We start from the raw sequence: 13055 nt of genomic DNA, 5'->3' as shown, positions 1-13055 counted from the left end.
TAGGGTTTATGCCTGGCTAAACCGGATGAAAATCAAGATAGCGATGTTACAGGAGACGCACCTCACAAGAGACAGACAGGCAAAGGTGGATAAGAAATGGGGAGGACAGATATACAGTGCCACATACTCAAACTATGCATGAGGAGTACTAATATGGATTGCCCCGGGGGTCCCGTTACAGCTACTCAAGCAGGACACAGAGGGACGGCTGGTATTAGTGCATGGCATGCTAGAAAACAAATAAGTGTGCCTGGTCAACACCTACGCTCCGAATAATGATGCAACAGACTTCTTCAAAAAGCTGGCGCCCAAGTTAGCGCAATATAGGGAGGCAACGTTCAACTGGGCCGGCGACTTCAACTGAACCTTGAACCCCCTTCTCGACAGGTCTGATAATAAACACAAAAAGCCGGCACCCCCAGCCAAAGAACTGCATAGGGCCCTGGAGCAGCTACAGCTAGCGAACGTATGGAGGCAGGTACATGGAGAGGGGAGGGGTTATACACACTACAGCGCACCACATGGAACATTCACACGTATAGACTATATATTCGCGGGCAGGGAATCATTACAAGATATCACAGGAATCACCATCCAAGCACGCACACTTTCTGATCATGCCCCAATAGTAGCGACATGGGCACACACCAATAGGAAAGCCCCGATTCCAACATGGCGACTTCGAGCAGAGGCCCTGAGAGAGGGTGAGTTTGAGGAACACCTCCAGGAGGTGATCGATAATTATTTCGAGCTGAACGAGGGCAGTGTTGAGAGTGGCAACATATTATGGGACGCATTTAAGGTAGTAGTAAGGGGAGCGGCAATAGGCAAAACGGGAGGATTGACGGGAGCGGCCATGAGGGAGTTGAATGAACTTGAGAGGGAGATCGAATTGGGAGAACAACGAGCGGGATAGAGGGGGAGGAACCGGGAGAGTTGATAGAGCTGCGGACCAAATGTATGTTGCTCTGGGAAAAACTAGGGAGACTAAGCTATGGGAGGTACCTACAGCGGTTACACGCGGAAGGGGATAAACCTAGTAGGCTCCTGGCCTGGCTCACCAGAGAGGAGAGTAAAAAAGATCCCATAACGGTGCTAGAAGACCACACTGGGACAGAGATCAGGGAGCAAGAGCACATTAACGCTCTGTTTGCGCGTTTCTACGAGCAACTATATGCCCCGAATCCGGAAATAGACCCGGAGGACATAGCAGATGCACTGGTAGAAATAGGGTTGCCGAGGCTAGCAGAAGAACAGGTCCAGCTATTGGACGCACCCCTCACGGTGGAAGAAATAGAGACTGTGATCACAGAACTTCCCACCGGCAAAACCCTGGGCCCGGATGGGCTCCCAGGAGAGTTCTATAAGACGTACAACAGCACCATTGCCCCAAAACTACTAGACACATTCGAAGACGCATATGAGAGCATGCGTCTCCCGACAAGCCTGTCGGAATCAATAATCATCATGATCCTTAAACCAGGGAAGTCCCCTAGGAAATGCGCCTCCTATAGGCAGGTATCCCTTATCAATCAGGATGCTAAAATACTAACGGCAGTCCTAGCCAACCGCTTAAAACAGGTAATACCCACGCTGATTCACCCGGACCAAACGGGCTACGTTCCAGGAAGGAACACGTCTTGGAACCTCCGCAGACTTCACCACGTGATAGATGAGACAAATCGACTACAAAACGAGAGTGTAATAGTTTCCTTGGACGCTGTCAAAGCGTTCGACTCTGTGCGCTGGGAATGGCTGGTGAGTGTACTCGCCCATTTTGGTTTGGGGAAGGGTACCTCTGATGGATCAGATTACTATATAAGGAACCCATAGCAAGGGTGAAAACTGGGAGATTCATTTCCAAAGAGTAGATGATACATAGAGGAACAACGCAGGAGTGCCCGCTATCGCCAATGTTATATCCTGGCCTTAGAGCCATTTGCGGTATTCCTTAGAGCAGATAGAGACACCGGACTAGACATAGATGGGGTGCTCCACCAAATCTCGCTATACGCGGATGATATGCTCCTATTCGTAAGCAAGCCAACCACAAACCTATCCTGCCTCCTAGAAGCGATCGGGGCGTACACCAGGCTCTCGGGCATAGCGATTAATAAAGAGAAGTCCCTCCTCTTCCCCTTGGCAGGTCTAAAGCACGTCCCCCCACATTGCCTGCCGGACCTGGGCCTGACATGGGCGGCCCGCACCTTCAAATATTTGGATATAGGGATACATCATGACACCGCTGATACCCATACATCCAACACGCTCGTCGCCTTAGAAAAAACACAGCAGTCGATAACGTTCTGTGGGACACTCCCACTGGGAATGATGGGAAGAGCAGCCCTCCTGAAAATGTTGGTACTGCCCCGCCTATTATACTTCCTCACGAACATCCCATACAGCATACCCAGGGCCTTTTTTACCAAACTGAACACGATAACACGTTCATTCCTATGGGGGGGAGGGAGAAATAGGATCGCAATAAGGACCTTGCAGAAGGACTACGAAGAAGGGGGTATTAGACTACCGGACTTCGAGAGGTACTACTTAGCAGGGCAGCTGCAATTTGCAGTGAAATGGCTGGGGGAAGACAAAACAATAGACGCACGCATTTTCCAGCCAGCACTGAAACAATATTATTTAAGGGAAATACTATGGCTTGACAGACCCCTGCTTGGAACCCTGCCAAGCATGCTCAACATTGCAGTGGATTTATGGAAAAGAGCGTGGAAAACTCCAAGGGGCAAAAGATCTGCAGTCTGCACAAATCCCTCTAGCAGGCCTCCTGGGAGGGGACACAAACACATTAGCAACATATCAAGCACATTGGGAGGCTAAAGGTGTAGCGCAAATTGGAGACCTGAGAAGGGAAGGAAGGTGGGCGGACTTCCACGAAATGGTAGACGAATATGAAATACATGTGGGTCAATTCATCCAATATATCGGCATGATAAGGAACATTACGAAAAGATGGCCAGATTGGGAAGACCAGGATGAAGAGACAACATTAGATGTATGGTATGACATTGCGTAGGGAACGCACACAACCTCCAGGTTATATGAACATCTACTGAAAGTTAAAAACCCACAGGATTAACACACGAGGCAGCGTTGGGGAGACCCCTCAGCAACCAAGAATGGACCAGGGCCCTACGATACCCAAAAAAAGTATCCAGAAATGCAAGATTTAGGCAGGCGCAGCTATATCTAACGCATAGAGCATATCTCACACCCAAAAAGATGAATAAAGTCCAGATGGGAGGCCAGACGGGTGCCCCCGCTGCTCAACGGAAGAAGCGGACATGGTACACATGTTCTGGTCCTGCCCAGTGATACAGGAGTTCTGGGACGGGATCACACTTAAGATAGCAAGAAGCGGACTCCAAATCCAGGCGGAACACCCTGAAAAGTACCTACTGGGCCTCTTTTCGAGAGGGGGTAAACACGAATCGCATCTAGCGAAGATGAAAGATTTAATAAGTATACTGGCCAAGAGAAGGATAGCAATGACATGGAATTCAAGGGAGAGCCCGCGCGTAGAAGCATGGTGGTCAGACCTTCAGAAGTGGACGCAGGCAGAGACGGTGGTGTGGATGAGAGCAGTGAAAAGAGGGGAAGGAGAAACTGCGCACAAGTTGACTGCATGAAACACGCTAATACAAGACCTCTTTGGCCACGGAGAGGAGGGACACTGCGAAGATCCCACGGAAACAGAGGGTCTATAGACAAAATAGAAAGACTGAGCACGAAGCCCAATAGAATATTATGCGTACCAGACCTGGTGTTTGACCCAATGGGAGGTCCGGACTGAACTAACAAGGTCGTCGGACAAAATTATGAAATGACAGCGGAAGGGCAAGATCCATACATAGTGCCAATAAGCCATTTATGTTTTGGTTGTTTGTCTGTAATGTGTTTTGTTGTTGGTAAAAGAAAACAATAAAGAAATTAAAAAAAAAAAGAACTGTAGAGCAAGCGAGGTGGAGATAATAACAGGACTCAAAAATCCTGTTGTATACATTTGCTTTCATGGTGGCCTGGAAATTCCTGGGCGTCTCAGGGATATCTTCAACGGTTTGTTTATGTGCTTTATTTCACAATTTATTAGCAATACTGTCTATGAGAGGTTTGGCAGACACATCTGGGGTGGGAGTGTTCCGGCAGTTGTCTGTTTTAGAAAGGGGGTTAATAGGGTTAAAGTCTCAAGCCATTTCGAACAGGATCATAGGATCATAAACGCAGCGCAAAATACAGTTAAGGGTGGCAACCCTGAACGTGAAGGGCCTGAATTCACCACATAAAAGGTCCCTATTGGCTAGAGAAATTGTAAAGAAAAGCTTGTCAGTGACCTTTGTCCAAGAAACACACCATACAAGGGGGAGCGAGCTTCTTATCCCAGAGAAATATGTGGGCTAAACATTCTGGGCATCAAATAAGACTGTGAAGAGGGGTGGAGTTGGCATCCATACCTCAAACTCTCTACATTTTATTAAAACACAGATTAAAAACAGGCCTGGAGGAGAGCCTATTGATGGTCCAGGGGAGAATAGAGGGAAGGGCGGTCACACTGGCGGCCCTCTATGCCCTGATTATGATTCAGATCCTATTTGTCATTAAGGCACTAAATATGGTGCAGGAATGGGCAGAGGGAATCATTATGGTAGGGGGCGAGACTTTAATATGATCTTAAACCCCCCTCTTTGGATTGCAAATCCCTGTAAATCAGCGAACAGAAGAAAAAGGATAGAAATAATATTGAGCTACAGTGGTACCTTAAGGAGGGTTATTGGAGCGATAATTGGCAACATATCTACCAGAAGCTGGAGGCTATACAATTTATTCTGCTCCGCACACGACACACTATAGAAAAGATGACTTGCCCATAGAAAGAAATGCTGATCATTTGCTACTCAACCTGTCGGTTGCAGTGATAATATGGTCAGACCACCATATGGTGATCATGACTCTGAAATGGGATCTCTGCCCCCTCACACTTTCAGATAGTGGTGTAATGATACTCTACTGACTGATAAACCCATCTGCAACTACATGGAAGAAGAGATTACTTGTTTTATTGAAATAAACACCAATGGGAAAGTAGCAACAAAATATGTGTGGCAGGCAGCCAACGCTATCATAAGGGAGATACTCAGAGCAGAGGGGTCGCAGAGAAAGAGGGAGAAGCATCATTTGTGGACTAAACTGTAGGCAGATATAGCAGCCCTTAAGGCAACGTTTTAGAGATCTGAACAGCGGGAGAGCCAAATAGCATTATTGATAAAGGAGAAAAGGCAGGAGCTTCAGAAACTATTCAGGTATCGCATTTTGAGGTGAGATTAATAAAACAAAAATTCTGTGACAAAGGGGATAAAGTAGGAACATTACTGGCGCAACAGTTAAAAACCCAATAATTAAACCGGCCGTGGAGAAAATAAAGGGCAATAAAGAACAAATTTAAGTCGGACCCGAGAGACATAACCCTAGAATTCGCAGACCATTATCGGGCCCTCTACAAAAATGGGGACAAATCCCCTGCGGGGAGATCAAAAGTTAAATTGCGGTGCTAGACCACCCCTCCCTCTCTACATTGGATAGATCTGAGCTTGACGCATACATTTCGGTGGAAGAGGTGAAAGCCACAACAGGCCACCAGAAGGTGGGCAAATCCGCCAGATCAGATGGCTTGACATCAGCCTTTTATAAAGGCTTTACTGAGGTTCTATCTCTCTTCTTAACCACACTGTTCAAAGAAAATCGAGTAGGGGAGGATATCCTACCTTCATTCTTGGAGTCCCTGATGGTTGTGCTCCCAAAAGAGGGGAAGAATCCAATGCTGTGTTCGTCATACTGCCCAATATCCCTTCTGAACCTTGACCCTAACATCTAGATAGAGTCCTCCTGTGACTGATCCATACAACCAGGTTGGGTTTATCCAAAATAGACAGGGATCGGACAATCTGAGAAAAACATTGAACCTCCCATAAAGGCAACTGGCTTGGTCATACTCTCCCTGGATGTCCAGAAGTCCTTTGATCAAGTAAGCTGGGCATTTATGAAGAAAGTCCTGCAGAGAGTGGGTCTGAGTCAGACCTGGTTGGGCTGCATCACAGTGATTTACTGTGATAAATCTGAGGGCTTTCTCCCATTTAATTCACAGGGATCCTTTATCCAGGTGGCCAGGGAAGGGCCATTACTCTTGGATCCCAACCCTGGGGGCGGACAAGCAAGTGAGGATCACCTGAATGGGGGATCCTTGGAGGATGGACTTGGGGAACCCTCAGGCGAGACATGGTATTCCACAATTCCAAGGAAATAGATAACTATCTCTCTCAAGCTTTTATGGGGTATTCCGATATCTATCCCTTAAAACCTGGGGAAACTCTGAACCCATATCAAAGAAAAAGGAATAGTAAAAGTATAAGACAATCTAAAAACAAAGTTAGGGAAATCTTTTTTTCTGGTACTAACCCTAACCTAACCTCCCTTCGCTCAGATGTCCCTAAATGTTGAAAAAGACCCAATCATTGCATTCCTCGCTATTATTATCTGAAGATGGTAAAAGAAAGAAAGGGTCAAAACCATCATTCCATTACAATCCCAACCAATGTGACAAAAATACAGCCAAGTGAAGAGAATTAAATATATCACCTATTCGTCCACAACAACTTGTCTATCCCCCCTTTTCTAATATACCCCTACCTGAAAGTTCCTCAACTTTCAAGGGATACTACAAGTCCCCAGACACCCACTTTCCCCATTCCTTTGTTGAAAGGACTGAGACGAGAAAGAGGAGCATTTTACCAGTATACTCTTCCTTTCCAAAACATCACAGTGCCATTAAGCCAACGAAACTACATTCAGAGGCACTCTACTATTTTCGTGAATGTCCCACTAACAAGGTCAGGCGAAGTCAGGCACTGGGCGAAGAGTGTGCCCACCTGAAGCCTGTTAATACGTCACAAGGGTATAAAAGGAATAGCTGCGAGAAACAGACAGAATGAGTTTAAGCCCGAGAAGGAACATGAGTCAGAGAACGAGCTAACAGGAAAATGGGAAAGCAAGATCTGCTGTCAGAGAACGGAACGTCGAGACGCTGAGAGCCCGTGGTTTGAGAAGTCTAAAGGAAGCGTGGAGGGAGTCGTGTCTCCAAGAAACCAGAAGGGGATTGTGTGGTCTGTTGATCTGTGAAGGGAAGTCCTTGAAGAGGTGCTCGCTCCCCTGGGCCAGCGAGGCAGCCCAGAAGTGTCTGACGGGCAGGCAAGGAGCCCCTGACCTCGTCACAACATAACCGCAAAAGCTATGCTGAAGTAATCACAACCAGTGAGTTCAAAGTGAGATGAGAGCCTGGTTGGGGAAAAACGTGAAGCGCAAGAGATAATTTGCTGCAAGTGAAAGACAAGCGTAGGATGAAAGACACGCTGAAGAGAAAGCTTCAATTGACCATTGTGAACTGTGATGTGAACGCGATAATTGTGGAAGCAAAGGAAACAGAGCAACAGAGTGGTCGCGTGTACATTTACGCGTTGTTGAAAGACTCTGTTGAAATTGAATCAATCTCCGAAAGTGCAGGGGAGCTGTGCGAGCCCAAAGTAGGAGCAAAATAGAAAGCATGAGAGGGGAGCTGCGCAAGATAGGAAAAAAGAGCTTGAAATCCTGAAAGAAGCTAAAGAGTGCCTGGGGCACGACCCGGTTTGTGTGAACTGTTTAAACACAAGAAATGTTGTTGAAGCCCAAGTAACTCAAGCTTCGGGAAGGGAGCTGATATTATTTTGACTCATTGGGCCTCATTACACGGAAAGCGGTAATCCAGGGTGCTATTAGCACCCTGGACCATGCCGGTAAATTACCGGCACCGCCTTGGCGGAAAGGGGATTTACCGCCCCATTCCAAGGTTGGAGGGGCGGTAAATCCCCTTTCCGCCATTGCCCTTCCCCATTCCCATTTCTGCCCCATAGGGCTCTATGGGAATGGGGAAGGCGCTAATTACGGCACCGCAATTTTGCGGTGCCGTAATTAGCTCCGAGGTCCCTTAGCGGGTTGGTACTTAACGCCTGCAAGAAGCAGGCGTTAATTCCTCCAACCCGCAAAGGGACCTCGTAGTACGGCGGTAAGGGTTAACGGTCACCGTTGCCATTAACGGTGACCGTTAACCCTTACCGCCGTCCGTGTAATGAGGCCCATTATCTTATTTTGATCCAATCCCTTACACAGTGCTCCAGATAAGATTTTTGAAGTGGGAGTATTTTACTCCCTATTTTTAACTTTGAGACTAAACGTGATTTCAAGAGAGTAAAAATGACATTTCTCCTTTCCAAGAGAGTAAAATGTATGTGACATCCAGCCGACGTGTGAAAACACTGTATGGAAAGCATTACCATGCAGCAGCTTTCTGCATTGCGACAGAATACACCTTTCATTATTTCTCTAATTTCTGACCATTTTTTTCTCATCTGTATATATTTAAATGTTGAAAACACAAAAACCTAGTCAATTACATAGTAAAGCAAACATGAATTGTATTGTGTGTTTTGAGGTTCGATAGCAGAATTGTCTTTTGATGTTTAATGAAAGTGCTCATTTCCTGGATATATGACTATCTAGTGGTATGCCAATGTTCTGATACAACAGTGCAGAGAGACAAGGACTCCATGCTAAATTCTATACCTAATCTCATGTTCAAATGGTTATTTATAAAGTTCTTTTGGGAAAGTGCTGTACATAGAACATATTTATTACAATTATCACCAAACCGAAGTTGATACTCCTTTATCGACCCCAAAAGGAAGAAAGGCTGAGTTGGCCTTGCCGGGATTCGAACCTGCAACCTACAGCTCACGCAGTGATCGCAGCAACGAGCACTCAACCGGCTGAGCTATCTTATTGGTTAACATCCTTCAGAGGTCGGTAAATTGAGTATCTACTGAGGTATAATAATCACAGTGCCTAGATGTTGGACGAACTATGTATGAAGTGCTCCATAAAGTTAAATACCTATCAGTACCTCTCTGCTTTCTCACAGAGGCAGGTTTTGCTGTGTTTCTATTTTAATTACAAATGTAACTTTCATTAGTTTGTTTTTGAACAGTGTTTACACTTCCTGGAGAGCCAGGTTTTGAATGTTTTAATTGTAGTCTTGAAGATTTGAGAGGCTATACCACCTGTGATTGGTTTAATGACAATGGGCCTCATTACACGGTAGGCGGTAAGGGTTTACCGGTACCGGTATTTTACTGGTACCGGTAAACCCTTACCGCCTTACTACGAGGTCCCTTTGCATGTTGGAGAATTTAACGCCTGCTTTTTGCAGGCGTTAAAAACCAACCCGCAAAGGGACCAGGGAGCTAATTATGGTACCGCAATTTGCGGTGCCGTAATTAGCACCTTCCCCATTCCCATTATGCCCTATGGGGCAAAAATGGGAATGGGGAAGGGCAATGGGGGAAGGGGGAATTACCGCCCCACCAACCTTGGAATAGGGTGGTAATTCCCCTTTCCACCAAGGCGTGCCGGTATTTTACCGGCATGGACCAAGGTGCTAATAGCACCTTGGTCCACCGCCGTCTGTGTAATGATGCCCATTTATTTATTTGGATTTATCAAGTGCCCAGCGGCCCGGAGGCATCGTGGCGCCGTTACAGAATATTCAGCTTAGTATACTTTAGCATCGATGGTCAATAGACAGGTATACACACATTTTGAGCAGGTGTTCCATGGTTACAAGGGAACAATTTTGGAGGCAATGCATGGTAATAGACAGTTTAGTTGAACAACTTTGTTTTCAGGGTTTTTCTGAAAGTGGAGAGGGATGGTTTATTTCTAAGACTGGGCGGTAGCGAATTCCATGCTTTGTGGGCAAGAACTTCAAAACTGGTTCCGTCCGCTTTCACTCTGTTAAATGCTGGGATCGATAGTTGGTGTGAGTATTTGTTGTGTTTTGGCCTGTTGGTTGGCGCTTGGTGCATTCTTTCTACTAAGTACGCTGGTGCAGTTTGGGTGAGGCATCTGTGTGTGATTGTGAGGGCTTTAAATGTTATACGTTCTTTGATTGGGAGCCAGTGGGCATCCCTTCTTGCTTGAGTGATGTGTTCTCTCTTGGTAATGCTGAGTGCCGCTCTGAGGGCGTTGTTTTGTGCTACTTGCAGATGATTGATGTTCTGTGTAGAGGTGCCCAGGAGTAAGATATTGCAGTAGTCTAGTTTTGCACCTATTGTGGCTCTAGCAATGTTGAGGCGGTTCTTTTGTGATAGGTAGGGTTTCACTGCGTTTATGATTTTAGATGTGAGAGCTGCTGCTGATGAGATGGCACTGACTTGTCTGTTCATAGATAGTGTGGAATCTAGGTAGACACCTAAGGTTTTCACTGAGGCTGAGGTTGTGATGACTGTGTTTTCGATGATGAAGGAATTGTATGTGTTGTCAAGTCTTTTTAGGGCTTCTTTGGGGCCTACTAACAGTATTTAGTTTTTTTCGCCATTTAGGCATAGGCCGTTTGCTGCCATCCAAGCCTGGATGCGGGTGTATATGTCTTGAAGGGTTTTGAGGTCAAGGTCATAGTTGCCTGTTAGGGGAATGAGAATTTGTGTGTCGTCGGCATAGTTGGTGAAGGCTATGTCGAAGTCTTCCAGGCCGCTGAATAGTGGGAGGGTGAAAAAATTGTAGAGCGTGGGGGAGGTGCATGAGCCTTGTGGGACTCCACATTCAATGGGTGATGGTAAGGAAGATGGTTGGTCTGAGAAGACTCTCATGGCTCCACCATCCAGGAAGGATGTGATCCACGCAGTGGCTTCTTTGGAGAAGTGGGCTGTGTTGGTAAGATGTCTACAGAGGATCTTGTGGTCCACCAAATCGAAGGCTTCTGAGAGGTCTAAGAGTAGGAGGAGTGATGTTTTGCCTTTGTCCATGGTTTTGAGTAGTTGTTTTTTGACGTCGAGTAAGGCTGACTCTGTGTCGTGGCGGGGCGGAAGCCTGATTGTCTTTTTCCTAGAATGTTATGCGTTTCTAGGTAAGCTTGAATCTGAAGATATGCAGCTTTGTCTAGGATTTTCAATAGGAAAGTTACTGTGATAATGGGGCGGTAGTTGTTTGGTGAATCTGGGCCTCGGGAAGGTTTTTTTAGTAGGGGCCGCACCCAGGCTTCCTTGAGGGTGGTTGGCACTGTGCTGGTGGCGAAGGATGCGTTGATGAAGGAGGTGATAACTGGAGTAAGTGCTGTGGCACAGTCTTTGATTAGGTTGGCCGGGCAGATATCGCCTTTGCATAGCGATGGTTTGATGTGCTTCATGATATGGAGGACTTCGGGCGTAGTTACTTCTCTGAATGTGAAGGGTTTAGGTGGACTATTTTTATGTTTGGAGTGTCCGTCTGGTTTGTCTGTGGATGGCATTGGTGCAGGCTGGATTTAGGCAGATTGTCAAATTGAGTTTTGATTTTATTTTTTTGTGTTTTCATTTTTTTTAGCATGGCGTGTTGGATGTTGTTGCACCATGTGGTGTTTTTCTCAGTAGGTTGGGCAGAGGTGGTGGGGATAGTGAGCTCATTGTAGATGGCGAATAACTCTTTAGATTGTAAATTAGCTTTCTCGATCCTTGCATTGAAAGTGGATGTTTTAGCTGTAGAGATAGCTTTTTTATATTGTTTGTGGTAGGGGATGGATTAACCTGCCAAGCGGTTAGAGCTGTCCTTTTGGTAGTGCGTGCATCCTTTAGTTCTTGTGTGAACCATGAGTTGGCATGGAGTCTTTTTAGGGCTTTTTTCTTTTCTTGTGGCGCTACTACTTCTATTATGTCTTTTAGCGTGTTGTTGTAGATCTCAACTAGTGTTGTAGGGTCTTTAGAGGTAATGTGAGCAAGTGCTGAGGTTTCCAGTAGTGCGATTAGACCATCTGCGGTGAGCAATTTTTTTGATTTTGCCATAGTGGCTGGTGCAGGTGGTTAGGGGGTACCCTGCTTTTTTTGCTGGTATGAAAAAGTGTAGTAGGTGGTGGTCGGTCCATGGTCTGGGGGTGTTAGAGCTGATGTCGGCCACACAGTTGTGGTCGGTGATCCAGTCAAGGATACGTCCTTTGGTGTGGGTGGGTTCATTTACTCGTTGAGTATAGCCTAGATCAAGGAGGGCTTTGGCGAGGGTTTTACTTTTTTTTATCTTTTGGGTTTTTAAAGCCCAGGTTGAGGTCGCCTAAGAGAATGACTTTGGAGTTTGCTTTCAGGTTATCACCTAGGGTGGGGGTGATGTTGGATTGGAAGTCGAGAGTTGGGCCTGGTGGCCGGTAGACAATATGTATTGTTATGGTGTCATTTGGTGAGGGAGATATTTTGGCAGATAGTAAGTCGAAGTTGTCAGCTTTGTTGGTCTTTAGCTGTCTGGCATTGAGTGATTCTTTGATGATTGGGGCGACCCCTCCTCCTTTACTGGAGATTCTGTCTCGCCGCAGAATGGTGTACTCTGGTGGGAGTGTTTGGCAGACAGCTGGTCCGGAGGCTTTGTGTAACCAGGTTTAAATTATGGCTAGTATGTCTAGGTCTAGATCAGTGATGAGATCATGGATCTCTGTGGCATGTGCTGGTATGGAGCGTGCGTTGATGAGTGCACACTGGAGGTGTGTTTTCTGGTTGTTATTACTGGGTGTGGTTGAGGTGGGGGTGCTGTGAGGCGTGTCAGTTGTGGTAGGTGTGTTTGGTGTGGATGTGATGGTTGAGGATGGTGTATGATGGGAGTGCTTAGCAGGGAGTGGTTTGGAGGTGGTTGAAGGTTGATATGATCGGCAGCCTTATCTTAAGTTTCTCGTGTGGAAAGGCATAGGTCTGGTCTGATTATCTTTGGGAGGTTTAGTGGGAGTGAAGGTTTGGTTAGACCTGGGGGGCGTGGCTAGCCAGCCATGGACTAGGACGTGCCTTTTGCTGAGCTCCTACTGATCCGACATATATCCGAGAAATCACGCCTTATAAACTACTGCACGTGACTAGAAACTGAAGGGACAGGCGTCGGAATACATGCTCTACAAGATTCCTGCAAAGCAAGTCACTCGCGCCTGCGGATTGAAAGGAAAATGGGTT

At 46.4% G+C, this 13055-nt stretch overlaps 1 protein-coding gene across 1 annotated transcript in view; it reads right to left on the bottom strand.

The window, feature by feature from the left end:
- RBM46 (RNA binding motif protein 46) overlaps positions 1-13055 on the bottom strand; it is a 1126957-nt gene that overhangs the window by 1064436 nt on the left and 49466 nt on the right. The window lies entirely within an intron of this gene.

This window comes from Ambystoma mexicanum, chromosome 6q (genome assembly GCF_040938575.1).
Source record: "Ambystoma mexicanum isolate Mex_15411 chromosome 6q, UKY_AmexF1_1, whole genome shotgun sequence".
In the NCBI taxonomy this organism is placed as follows: Eukaryota; Metazoa; Chordata; class Amphibia; order Caudata; family Ambystomatidae; genus Ambystoma; species Ambystoma mexicanum.
Note: the sequence above shows the minus strand (reverse complement) of the source record. Positions and strands in the feature narration are given on the sequence as shown.